This window comes from Narcine bancroftii, chromosome 13 (genome assembly GCF_036971445.1).
Source record: "Narcine bancroftii isolate sNarBan1 chromosome 13, sNarBan1.hap1, whole genome shotgun sequence".
NCBI lineage: Eukaryota > Metazoa > Chordata > Chondrichthyes > Torpediniformes > Narcinidae > Narcine > Narcine bancroftii.
Window position 1 is genome coordinate 62,607,684 of NC_091481.1, and position 12,268 is coordinate 62,619,951.

At 50.2% G+C, this 12,268-nt stretch overlaps 1 protein-coding gene across 2 annotated transcripts in view; it reads right to left on the minus strand.

The window, feature by feature from the left end:
- LOC138747918 (somatostatin receptor type 5-like) overlaps positions 1-11,706 on the minus strand; it is a 28,919-nt gene extending 17,213 nt beyond the window's left edge. Inside the window, exons 1-3 of one of the 2 annotated variants that reach the window (XR_011347724.1) lie at positions 11,631-11,706; positions 6,950-7,051; positions 4,760-6,834 (exon numbers count right to left, since the gene is read on the minus strand). The gene's annotated coding sequence lies outside the window, so the exon portion shown is untranslated. Of the gene's footprint in view, positions 1-4,759; positions 6,835-6,949; positions 7,052-11,630 lie in introns of those variants that run through there. The other variant, XM_069907560.1, reaches the window with a different exon arrangement.
- Positions 11,707-12,268: the final 562 nt, after the last annotated feature.

A 12,268-nucleotide genomic window follows, 5' to 3' on the forward strand; every position in this document is an offset into this window, starting at 1 on the left:
AGTTATCAGGTTTCGTGCCTCTCGGTACTATTCCAACCACAACATTACCCCAAGACACTTCTGACCTCTTGAAATTCCATGTCTCATTCTCTTTGTCAATTCTCGGGCCACTGGAGCTGCTATATTAATGCAAGTTATAGTTGTTGCCTGGTGAATTTAACAGTACTTGTCCTGTTAACTAACCTGGTTCCACCACTGATCCCACAACTGACATCATCACATGGCCAATAATATAAAAGATCAAGGATTCCAGCCTAGTATTTACTTTGAACACAATGTCAATATCGCTTGCCTTTTCAGAGAGCCGTTGGCATTTGGAAGAGATGAGGGTGATATACTGGTCTTCATCGAGAGCTGTTTGTTGGTCTGTGAGTCTAAATGAGATTTACTGTAATCACTTGTGTACAACACTCCATTTAAACAACTGTATATGGAAATCCTGTGCCATCGTCGAGACTTGCTCAGACATTACAACTTGGAGAATTCCTTTGTGCAGTGGGCAGAACCACTTCCTCCTAGTTCCAGAGCCCCGGGTTCAATCCTGAACTCCGGCGGTGTCGGTGTGGAGTTTGCATGTTTTCTCCCTGTTAACATCTTTTGTCTGTTGGGACTGTACACCTCCCCCCTCCCATTCTTCCCTCTTTAATACAGACACCTGTCTTGTTTTACACATAGCTCGAGGAACAGCTTAGGCCCAATATGTCGGTAATAATATCTTTGCCTCCTATGGATGCTGTGCGAGACCTTCTGGTTCCCACGAGGCAGTCTCCAGGAGCCCGCAGCCTTTGCGGGTCCCTCAACTGCAAGTTGGCTGCAGCCTTTGTGGGTCCTTCAGCCACTGAGTCCCTCGCTGGTCCGTCGCCAAGGTAGGGTCATCTCCTCTGCTTCTCCTTCTCAATGGCGGGGGGGGGGGGGGCTGGAGGTGTTCTCCCCGTGTCTGGTGCTCTGAGCAGGTACCATCAAACTGCTCCCCAGATTCCACCATTTTTAAGGTTCTTTCTCATGTTATACCTCGCTCAGTGAGAGTTCTGACATAAGTAGACAATAAACAAAAGTGGACAAAAACTTTTTCAAAAGGTTTGCTTCCTGAAAAATAATTTGGGATGATGACAGACAACTTCAAGCTGAACTCAAAGATTTGCTGTATCACGTAGGAAGTTGGAGAAACATTAACTTTTATTGAATTTTGCAATAAGCGTATTCTCACCACAAATGTAAGAGAAGGTATTGCAGCTGTTGCGACACTGATGAGGGATTTCTGGAGGATTGAATCTTCCTGATGACAATAAAAAAAACGGTGCGTGATAGGTGTGCTTTCTTCCCTCTTGACCCTGTATAAAGGTTCCAACACCATCACCCCCACCCCAGAAAACCTGGGCCACAGCATGGGATGACCTTCAAGTTTATTGTAAATAAAAGTGTTCAGGAGGCAAAATCTTCATGGTCCAGTGTAATTCGATTGAATTCAACAACGTCAATTGTACTTCAACACTTTCTGCTGTGAAATGTAACAAATGTCAAGGCTATAAAATGCATCGGACTTTCATTGCAGAGATTGAATTAATCTTGATTGCCCATTCCAATGTTTAAACAATTTAATAATATTCAAATTGAGTTTTGCACCAGCAGGAATGCCATGAATATTGTGTTACTAAAATTGAATAAAGATATCAGGATGAGATATAATTATTAACAAGGCATCTGGAATAGGCAGAGTTCAGTGTCTGTGAGTGTTGGTGACATACTCCAGGTATTTCAATGGTGAGCAGGAAGAACTGCCATTCATCAACGCTCTTCGGTGGACGTACGGTTCTGGATGTTAATGCCTCTACAATCTAATTTCAATAAAGTGTGCGTCCTGCCAGGAACTTGCCCAGGGTCTAATGCTGGGTTTACTACAGCAATGCAGAGTGGTTTCCTTAACGTGGAATATTCTTTGGCTTGGCTTCGCGGACGAAGATTTATGGAGGGGGTAAAAGTCCACGTCAGCTGCAGGCTTGTTTGTGGCAGACACGGTTGCAGCGGTTGCAGGGGAAAATTGGTTGGTTGGGGTTGGGTGTTGGGTTTTTCCTCCTTTGCCTTTTGTCAGTGAGGTGGGCTCTGCGGTCTTCTTCAAAGGAGGTTGCTGCCCGCCGAACTGTGAGGCGCCAAGATGCACGGTTTGAGGCGATATCAGCCCACTGGCGGTGGTCAATGTGGCAGGCACCAAGAGATTTCTTTAGGCAGTCCTTGTACCTTTTCTTTGGTGCACCTCTGTCACGGTGGCCAGTGGAGAGCTCGCCATATAACACGATCTTGGGAAGGCGATGGTCCTCCATTCTGGAGACGTGACCCACCCAGCGCAGCTGGATCTTCAGCAGCGTGGACTCAATATTACATCAGAGAAAAATCACAAGACTGGAGAAACTCAGCAGGTCAAACAGTGTCCTTTATATTACAAAGGTAAAAGTGTGTAACTGACGTTTTGGGCTCGAGCCCATCATTGAGGTAAAGATTTTTATTTTCCTGAAATGTCGTTAATTCATTTTTACCCTTGCTGTATAAATGACACTGTTTGACCTGCTGAGTTTCTCCAGCGTTGTGTTTTGACTTCAACCGCGGTGTCTGCAGATTTTCACGTTTTAATTCTGACATCGCCACACAACACAGGGCATCGGCCTATGACATGTATATATAAACCCACTCAACAATCTAAACAGCGGTTCTCAACCTTTCTCTTCCCACTCACATAAGTGATTCCTGTGCCATCAGTGCTCTGTGATTAGGGCTTTTTTAAGGTGGGATCTAAGTAGGAAGGGAAGGTTGAGAATCACTGCTCTGGACCCAATTGTTACTGAAATATTTTGCTTGAGAAAAATTGTCATTGGCCCATTTCCTTTGGAGTTCTGAAACCGTGCACATAACGAGTCAATTAGGGACAATTAAAACAGTGGTTTTCAAACCTTTTTCTTTCCAGTTACATCCCACCTTAAGCAATCCCTTACTAAGCACAGAGCACCGATGGCCTAGGGATTACCACTGAAAACCACTGATCTCATCCTTCTCTACCTGACACCCATAATCCTCTATTATTCTTGCGTCCATGTCTAAGAGTCTTTTAAATGTTCCTACGGTAGCAGCTTCCACAACCACCGCTGGCAAGGCATTGCAGGCACTCACTATATTCGGTGTAAAAACCCCTGATGTCTCCGCTAAACTTTCCTCCCCTCACCCTGTACAGATGTCCTCCGATATTTGTTGCTCCCGTCCTGGTAAAAAGACACTGGCTGTCCATCCTAACTCTGCCTCTCATGGATCTTGTCCAGTGGGTTTCAAACATTTTCATTCCACTCACATTCCCACTTTCAGTAATCCCTGTGCCATCGGGGCTCTGAGATTAGTAAGGGATTGCTTAAGGTGGAAAGAAAAAGTTTGAAAACCACTGTTTTAATCGTCCCTCATTGCCTCGTTATGGGCACGAACTCCAAAGGAAATGGGTCAATGACAATTTTTCCCAAGCAAAATATTTCAGTCACAATTGGGTCGAGAGCAGTGATTCTCAACCTTCCCTTCCTACTCACATCCAACCTTAAGCAATCTCTTACTAATCAGAGCTCCGATGGCACAGGGATTACTTAAAGTGGGATGTGAAAGAAAAGAAAAAAGTTGAAACCACTGTTGTTCACCTTTATTGTCACCTCTCTTCGCTCACCAGAGAAAAGCCTCAGCTTTGCTAACCTTGCCTCCTAAGATATGTTCTCCAATCCAGGCAACATCCTGGTAAATCTCCTCTGCACCCTATCCATGGCTTCCACATCCTTCCTGTAACCAGAACTGAAAACAATAAAGGGGAGAAGTACAAATGTATCCCCAGTCCCAGTGCACTCCCACCAACCCCCCTCCTTCCCCCCCACCCCCCACTGCGTGGGTTTCCTCCCATCATTCTAAACAAACATATGGGGGTTGTAGATCAATTGGGTGCAATCTGGCAACATGGGCTTGTGGCTTGGAAGGGCCTGCTATCACACACACACACACACACACACACACACACACACACACACACACACACACACACACACACACACACACACACACACACACACACACACACACACACTTACACACTTACTTTAGCCACCTTTCAAGGCAGGAGCCCCAGCAGGCACACCATGATGAAATGGAATGAAAGGTGGACTCTGTAGCTGGGGAACAGACCAATTTTCTGCAGAGCCCTCATGCTGGAGACAGCAACTTGTCATGAGAGATGGACCAGACGGGTACAGTGAACTTGTCATCAGTGACGTGGGTAAAGCGAGATGGGAGCTGGTGATCACCTCACTCCTTGTGCACTTTAAGGGGGGGATAATGAAGCGGTAAGGGTCTGATGTTGACACTGGCCTCCATTCAACTGGCTAAATATTAACCAGATTGCGCGGCACTGGTCCCGGGTACATCAACAACAGGAGCAAGCAGAGAGAGGTGGCTGTGGCCAGCAGTGGTTACAGGGTCAGCGGAGACAGCTACACCTGAGGAGGTAGCGTGTCCTCACCCCCCCCCTCTCTCTCCTTCTTTCTTTTTCTCCTTTTTCTTTTGTGAGATGACACCGGAATTTTCCGCACGTGGCAACAACAAATAATTCCTGGGGGTTGAGCCTTGTCCATGTTTAATATCTGCAGGAGGTCACCTTTCGGGCGAGACCCCTGCGAGTTTAAGGGCAAGCTGACCATCAAATGCACCAGGGTGAAATAAGGATGTTTGTTTTGCAAGCAGTCCATCTAGTCATCCTGGACATTGTGCAGCACACAAGACACAATACACAGCTGCCCTGGGTTACGAACATCCGACTTACAGGCAACGGCCTCAGCGGTTCGTTGGCTCCAGGAAGAAGAATGCTGAGCGCCATTTTAAGTCGGATCACGTTGCCGTTGACGATCAAAATCAGCATAACATGGCTGTTAGTGCAAGAAGGCTCAAAGCCTTTTCAACGATTTAAAAGCTGCGTGTCAAGCAAGTTCCAATTCGCCTACAAATTCGACTTAAAGACAGACTTAGGAACAGATCCCGCTCGTAACCCAGGGCCGGCCTGCGCTAAAGTGCAAAGTTACATTGTGAGATCAGAAGTACAACATGAAAGTCTGCAGACACCGCGATAGAAGCAAAAGCCCAATGCTGAAGAAAGAAATTCAGCAGGTCAAACAGCAAACTTTATATTGCAGATACATAACCAGCGTTTCGGGTCTGAGCCCATCATCGAGGCATGAGCAACAATAGGTACGTAGGCAGGCCCCCCTCCCCAAACAAAATGGTGGGGAGGGAGGGGCACAGGCCCACAGGAAGAGGTAATGGGGGATGAGAGAAGGAGGGCACACAGTGAGATCAGTTGGTGCAGAGCAAAGGCAACGTAATTACACAAGGCGAGGTTCATTCAGGAGTCTGATTACAGCAGGAATGCAACTGCCCTTGAGTCTAAATTAAATTTAAGTGTTGACGTACAGAACGGTTTCTGGCCCTTCCTGCCCATGAGCCTGTGGGCCCCAAATAACCCAATTAACCTACAGAAAACAGGACATTTGGCCCTTCTAGTCTGTGCTGAAACATAATACCATTGGTCGCCCTGACCTGCACCGATTCCACAACCATCCAGACCTCTCTCATCCATTTATCTCTCCAATTTATTCTTAAAACTTAAGTGAGCCAGCATTTACCGCGTCAGATGGTGGCTCGTTCCACACTCCTATCACTCTCTGAGTGAAAGAGTTCCCCTTTCACCCTCAAGCCATTGTCCTCTTGTATTTATCTCTCCTAATCTAAGTGGAAAGAGCCTACTCGCATTTGCTCTGTCTATACACCTCATCATTTTCTAAACCTCCCCTCATTCTTCTACGCTCCAAGGAATAACCGGTTTAATCTTTCCCTGTAACTTAACTCCTAGCAACATCCTAGTAAATCTTCTCTGCACTCTTTCAATCCTACTGACATCCTTCCTGTAGTTTGGATTCCAGAACTGCACGCAATACTCCAAATTTAGCCTCACCAATGTTTTACACAACCTCACCATAACATCCCAACTCCTGTCCTCAACACTTGTACTACGTATGGGATGTCTAACTGGTCTGCCCTCACAACAACCCCTGCACCACTGCATTTTAAATGCATGTGACAATGAACTTGATGACTATGAGCATTTATTGTCACAAGCACCCCACCGAAATTCCTACTTATTGCAGCCACATGGATAAGAGACACAATATACAACAGGATCAATAGTACATTTCGATGAGAATGTAAAAATTCCTTACAGTCGGTTCCCGATTCAAACCACGGTTGTTGGTGCTGTAAAACAGTAGTTCTCAACCTTTTTCTTTCCACTCACATCCCACTTTAAGTAATCTCTAGGCCATCGGTACTCTGTGATCAGTAAGGTGGGATGTGGGTGGAAAGAAAAAGTTTTAATCGTCCCTCATTGACTCATTATGTGCACGGTTTCACAACTCCAAAGGAAATAGACCAATGACAATTTTTCTCAAGCCAAATATTTCAGTAACAATTGGGTCCAGAGCAGTGATTCTCAACCTTCCCTTCCTACCCACGTCCCACCTTAAGCCATCCCTTACTAATGTTACACAGAACGAATGTTACACAGAGCCCCAATGACAGAGGGATTACTTAGAGTGGGTTGTGAGAGGAAATAAAAAGGTTGAGAACCAGTGGGATAATGGCCACACTAGCCCTGCTGTCTTGATAGAAATTTTAAAGGAGAGGTAAAAATGTTCACAGTTGCAAAAATAAGTGATGTTTCAATTGTCTTTTTTGTCGTTCAGAGTAGTCCAAGGAGGTTCAAGGGATGGAAAGCTGTTGGGAAAATGGGAGAAATTGTAAGGTGAAGTGGGGGGGGTGGGGTGGGGGGAAAGGTAGTTTAAAGGAGATTTAGGAAGCAGGTTTTCTTTACACAGAAGGTGATACGTACCTGGAACAATCTGCCAGGGTAAGTTGCAGAAGCAGATACGATGGCAATGTTTTAGAAGCATTCAGACACATGACCAGGAGGGAAATGGGGTGATGTAGTGCCCTGTTCAGAATAGACAGAGTGAGCCAAGGGTACGTTCCACCGCTGAACTGTTCTGTGCTCGATCATATCCTGGAGTTATGTGCAGGATTTCCCTCCCTGCTGGACCTTAGTGAATCCCAGAGTTTGACACCAACTCTAGATTTATTGCATTACACCCCATGGCAGTATTTTAATGGGACACCACTCTGGAAGCGTTCATATTTAAAGTTATAGAGTTACAAAGGGAAAAAAAAAAGGATCAACTTGTACCAAGCAAGGGCAGTGTTGTAGGGTTCATACAGGAGTCTGATGGCTGCGGGAAAGAAGCCCATAGGCTGGTGTTATCACAGCTTGTTGGATCTTGCTGTGCACTATTGGCAGCCTTGTCATAGTGTCTGCACACAAAGGCCCATCAGCTCCCCACCTCCTCTTCCCTTTCTTCTATTAATCTTTCTTAGCTCTCCGCTTTCTCCCCGTCACTTCTCCCACCCTCCCACCTGTACGGCCCTCTTCGCCTGTGCTCCAACCCCTTCCTCCTCCTCCTCCTCCTCCTCCTCCCCCCCCCACCCTTTTCATTCAGACTTCTGCTTGTTTGTCCAGATTCCTGACGAAGGGCTCGGCCCTGAAATGTCGACTGCCTTTTACTTCCTGTGGATGCCCTGTGACCTGCAGAGTTTCTCCATCACGTGTGTGCATTGCCCTAGACCCTCAGCGCCCGCAGGTGTCCTTGTTTATCCATGAAGAGAGTCAAGGAGGACAGAAGGAGGGTCAGTTCACCAACTGCGTCCACGCTTGACCATCAACCAAACACTGATTCCGCACGAATCTCATTGTATTCAAGGTTCCTCTTATTGTCAGGTTAAACATATAAAATACATGGCATACTTCAATGTTTGCTTGACGCAAGGCAAAGAGTCACCATGAGCATTGTCCAGTGCCCTAATAATGAGATCGAGAAGCAAAGGGATTCCTCTCTGAGTCACTGAGTGTCCACGGAACCACCCAGCATTCCCGCAGCCACACAGACTCCAGTCTGAATCAGGGTCGGCGCCAGAACGAATCTTAGACGGGGGGTATAAGGGTGTTGGGGGGCTCATAAAATCACTCAGCGGGGGGTGGGAAGAGGGGGCTGTTGGATGCTGGGACCTACTTGCCGACACCATCTGCCCCTCCGACGTAGAAGACGAGGGCACTGTTTTAATTGCGCCAAGCATCACTAGATGCTACTGACCCTTAATGCACGCTAGTAACACAGCCTGGGGTGTGTGGAGAGTCGCTGATGTGCGTAAAGCTAGATACTAGCGACATGTCATGTGGGAGGGGTTGGGGGCAGGTCTGGGCAATTGATTGCCGTGACAGTATGGAAGAGCACAGCACCTCGCTTGGGGAGGGGGGGGATGGGTAATGCCTGTGGATGACCTCCCTCTCTGTGCCAACCCTGGTCCAAACCATCAGTCATTCAAGTTCCAGATCCAAACTAGATCAGGATGCCTTCAGTGCCCAACACCCTTCAGGAGCCCATCCAGCCCTCAGCACCTTCTCGAATCTTAGTTCCGATATCTGGTCATGATAACCCAGTCTCCAGCAGCCTATGTGGGTCCTTCCCCCAGATTCTACCATTCACCCACTTTCTCAGGTGGGGTTGGGAGGGGAGGGGGTGTGTGTGGGGAGAGGGAGAGAGTGTGGGGGGAGGGAGAGAGTGTGGGTGGAGGGAGAGAGAGTGTGGGGGAGGGAGAGAGTGTGGGGGGAGGGAGAGAGTGTGGGGGGAGGGAGAGAGTGTGGGGGGAGGGAGAGAGTGTGGGGGGAGGGAGAGAGTGTGGGGGGGAGGGAGAGAGTGTGGGGGGAGGGAGAGAGTGTGGGGGGAGGGAGAGAGTGTGGGGGGAGGGAGAGAGTGTGGGGGGAGGGAGAGAGTGTGGGGGGAGGGAGAGAGTGTGGGGGGAGGGAGAGAGTGTGGGGGGAGGGAGAGAGTGTGGGGGAGGGAGAGAGTGTGGGGGGAGGGAGAGAGTGTGGGGGGAGGGAGAGAGTGTGGGGGGAGGGAGAGAGTGTGGGGGGAGGGAGAGAGTGTGGGGGGAGGGAGAGAGTGTGGGGGGAGGGAGAGAGTGTGGGGGGAGGGAGAGAGTGTGGGGGGAGGGAGAGAGTGTGGGGGGAGGGAGAGAGTGTGGGGGGAGGGAGAGAGTGTGGGGGGAGGGAGAGAGTGTGGGGGGAGGGAGAGAGTGTGGGGGGAGGGAGAGAGTGTGGGGGGAGGGAGAGAGTGTGGGGGGAGGGAGAGAGTGTGGGGGGAGGGAGAGAGTGTGGGGGGAGGGAGAGAGTGTGGGGGGAGGGAGAGAGTGTGGGGGGAGGGAGAGAGTGTGGGGGGAGGGAGAGAGTGTGGGGGGAGGGAGAGAGTGTGGGGGGAGGGAGAGAGTGTGGGGGGAGGGAGAGAGTGTGGGGGGAGGGAGAGAGTGTGGGGGGAGGGAGAGAGTGTGGGGGGAGGGAGAGAGTGTGGGGGGAGGGAGAGAGTGTGGGGGGAGGGAGAGAGTGTGGGGGGGAGGAGAGAGTGTGGGGGGAGGGAGAGAGTGTGGGGGGAGGGAGAGAGTGTGGGGGGAGGGAGAGAGTGTGGGGAGAGGGAGTGTGTGGGGAGAGGGAGTGTGTGGGGAGAGGGAGTGTGTGTGTGAGAGGGAGTGTGTGTGAGAGAGGGAGTGTGTGTGAGAGAGGGAGTGTGTGTGAGAGAGGGTGTGTGTGAGAGTGTGTGTGTGAGAGAGTGTGTGTGTGAGAGAGTGTGTGTGTGAGAGAGAGAGTGTGTGTGTGAGAGGGAGAGTGTGTGTGTGAGAGGGAGAGTGTGTGTGTGAGAGGGAGAGTGTGTGTGTGAGAGGGAGAGTGTGGAGAGAGGGAGAGTGTGGGGAGAGGGAGTGTGTGGGGAGAGGGAGTGTGTGGGGAGAGGGAGTGTGTGGGGAGAGGGAGTGTGTGGGGAGAGGGAGTGTGTGGGGAGAGGGGTGTGTGGGGGAGAGGGAGTGTGTGGGGAGAGGGAGTGTGTGGGGAGAGGGAGTGTGTGGGAGAGGGAGTGTGTGGTGAGAGGGAGTGTGTGTGTGAGAGGGAGTGTGTGTGAGAGAGGGAGTGTGTGTGAGAGAGGGAGTGTGTGTGAGAGAGGGAGTGTGTGTGTGAGAGGGAGTGTGTGTGTGTGAGAGGGAGTGTGTGTGAGAGGGAGTGTGTGTGAGAGAGGGAGTGTGTGTGAGAGAGGGAGTGTGTGTGAGAGAGGGAGTGTGTGTGAGAGAGGGAGTGTGTGTGAGAGAGGGAGTGTGTGTGAGAGAGGGAGTGTGTGTGAGAGAGGGAGTGTGTGTGAGAGAGGGAGTGTGTGTGAGAGAGGGAGTGTGTGTGCATGCATTTGTTTTTGCAATACCATTTAAACACACTATATATTATATATATATATATTCTTCTTTGGCTTGGCTTCGCGGACGAAGATTTATGGAGGGGGTAAAAAAGTCCACGTCAGCTGCAGGCTCGTTTGTGGCTGACCAGTCCGATGCGGGACAGGCAGACACGATTGCAGCGGTTGCAAGGGAAAATTGGTTGGTTGGGGTTGGGTGTTGGTTTTTTCCTCCTTTGCCTTTTGTCAGTGAGGTGGGCTCTGCGGTCTTCTTCAAAGGAGGCTGCTGCCCGCCAAACTGTGAGGCGCCAAGATGCACGGTTTGAGGCGTTATCAGCCCACTGGCGGTGGTCAATGTGGCAGGCACCAAGAGATTTCTTTAGGCAGTCCTTGTACCTTTTCTTTGGTGCACCTCTGTCATATATATATATAATATATATATATAATATTTAGTCACCTATGATCATGTCCACCCTAACCCTGAACCCTTTCAGCCCTCATCCTGAATGCAGGAGGCGGGGGCGCTCAAAGGCTTTGTGGCGGGGGGGGGGGGGTATTAAATACACAAGTCAGCATTTGCAAAGAGAAGGCGCCCTGACTCACTGCGTGAAATGAAGGAGCAGATGAAGAAATGAAGGAGCAGATGAAGAAATGAAGGAGCAGATCCGCAGGGGGTGGGGGCAGAAAGAGGAGCTGAATCTCTGCTGAGCTCAAACCTGGCGGGGTGGGGGGGGGGGGAGAGCGAGAGCAGGTGGTCGCACCTGAGCCGCCAGCGCTGTGTCAGCCCCACCTCCCCCTGGCAAGGCAGAACGTTTGGAAGGGATTGGACGCGCACCTTCGGAACCTGGGGTCCCCGTTCGATACGGCGCTTTACATCGCTGCTCGAAGTTGCCATTTACTTTGGTCAACGTTAAATGTGGTGCAGAAACACAACTCAAGTGCATTTAAAACAACTACCCACAGAGGTTTTAACAGCGCAGGGGAGCCCGAAGGGAGCCTCCTGCTCTCGGACACTTGCTGAATTGGACTTGGGCACAGGTCCCCGCCACCCTGCTGGGGAGAAAGTTGTCAAGGAACCTTGGAACAAATTGTACCCTCCTGACGTTTCAGATGCGGGGCAGAGAGGGAGAGTGGGTGCGCAGAATAACTGGAGGACCCCCCCAAACCCTCAACCCTTTGCAGTTCCTTCCAAACCCCCCTCCCCCCACCAAAAAAGCACCTTGGTCCTTGGACTGACCCGCCCCATGGTCTTACCTGGTGCTGGTCTTGGCTGGATCTCCCAGCGCTGACACCTTTGCAAACAACGCTGTGACACACACATAAATATTGCTACAAGCCCAGTCAATCAGCCGGAGTGACAGCGCGGGGAGCGGCTCAGGAACTCCACTGGAAGCAGCCAATCGGCTCCTCGCCGGGCACACCAGGCGGCCAATCAGGCCTCGCTGGAGGAGCGGAGATTGACAGGGCTGGCAAAGGATGGGCTCGACTATGTTTAGAAGTTTGCTGTCCTCTTCATTTATCATTTATAGAAAGAACTCCAGTGTGCACAGTGACTGCAGCACACATTGCCATAGCTACCCGATGGAAATGATGCTGGAGGGTTTTTTCTCTCTCGAAATGAAGGCAGCCAGGATGCTGCCTGACCTACTGAATCTCTCTCCAGCTCCTCCTTGAAGTAGACCCACAGGGACAAAGGAATCTCAGGGCTGGATCTGATGTCGTGTCTAATAACCCTGACAATAAGTCCCAACTTTGCTCAAGGTTTCAGTTCAGGTCGGTTGCATGAGGTGGAGGTTCTGCCGTGCATCTCAAATACGAGGCACAGCGCGGAAGCAAGGAGTTGCCGAGATCAGGGGGTACGGGGCCGTGGGGGCCGCCATGCGAATGACGCA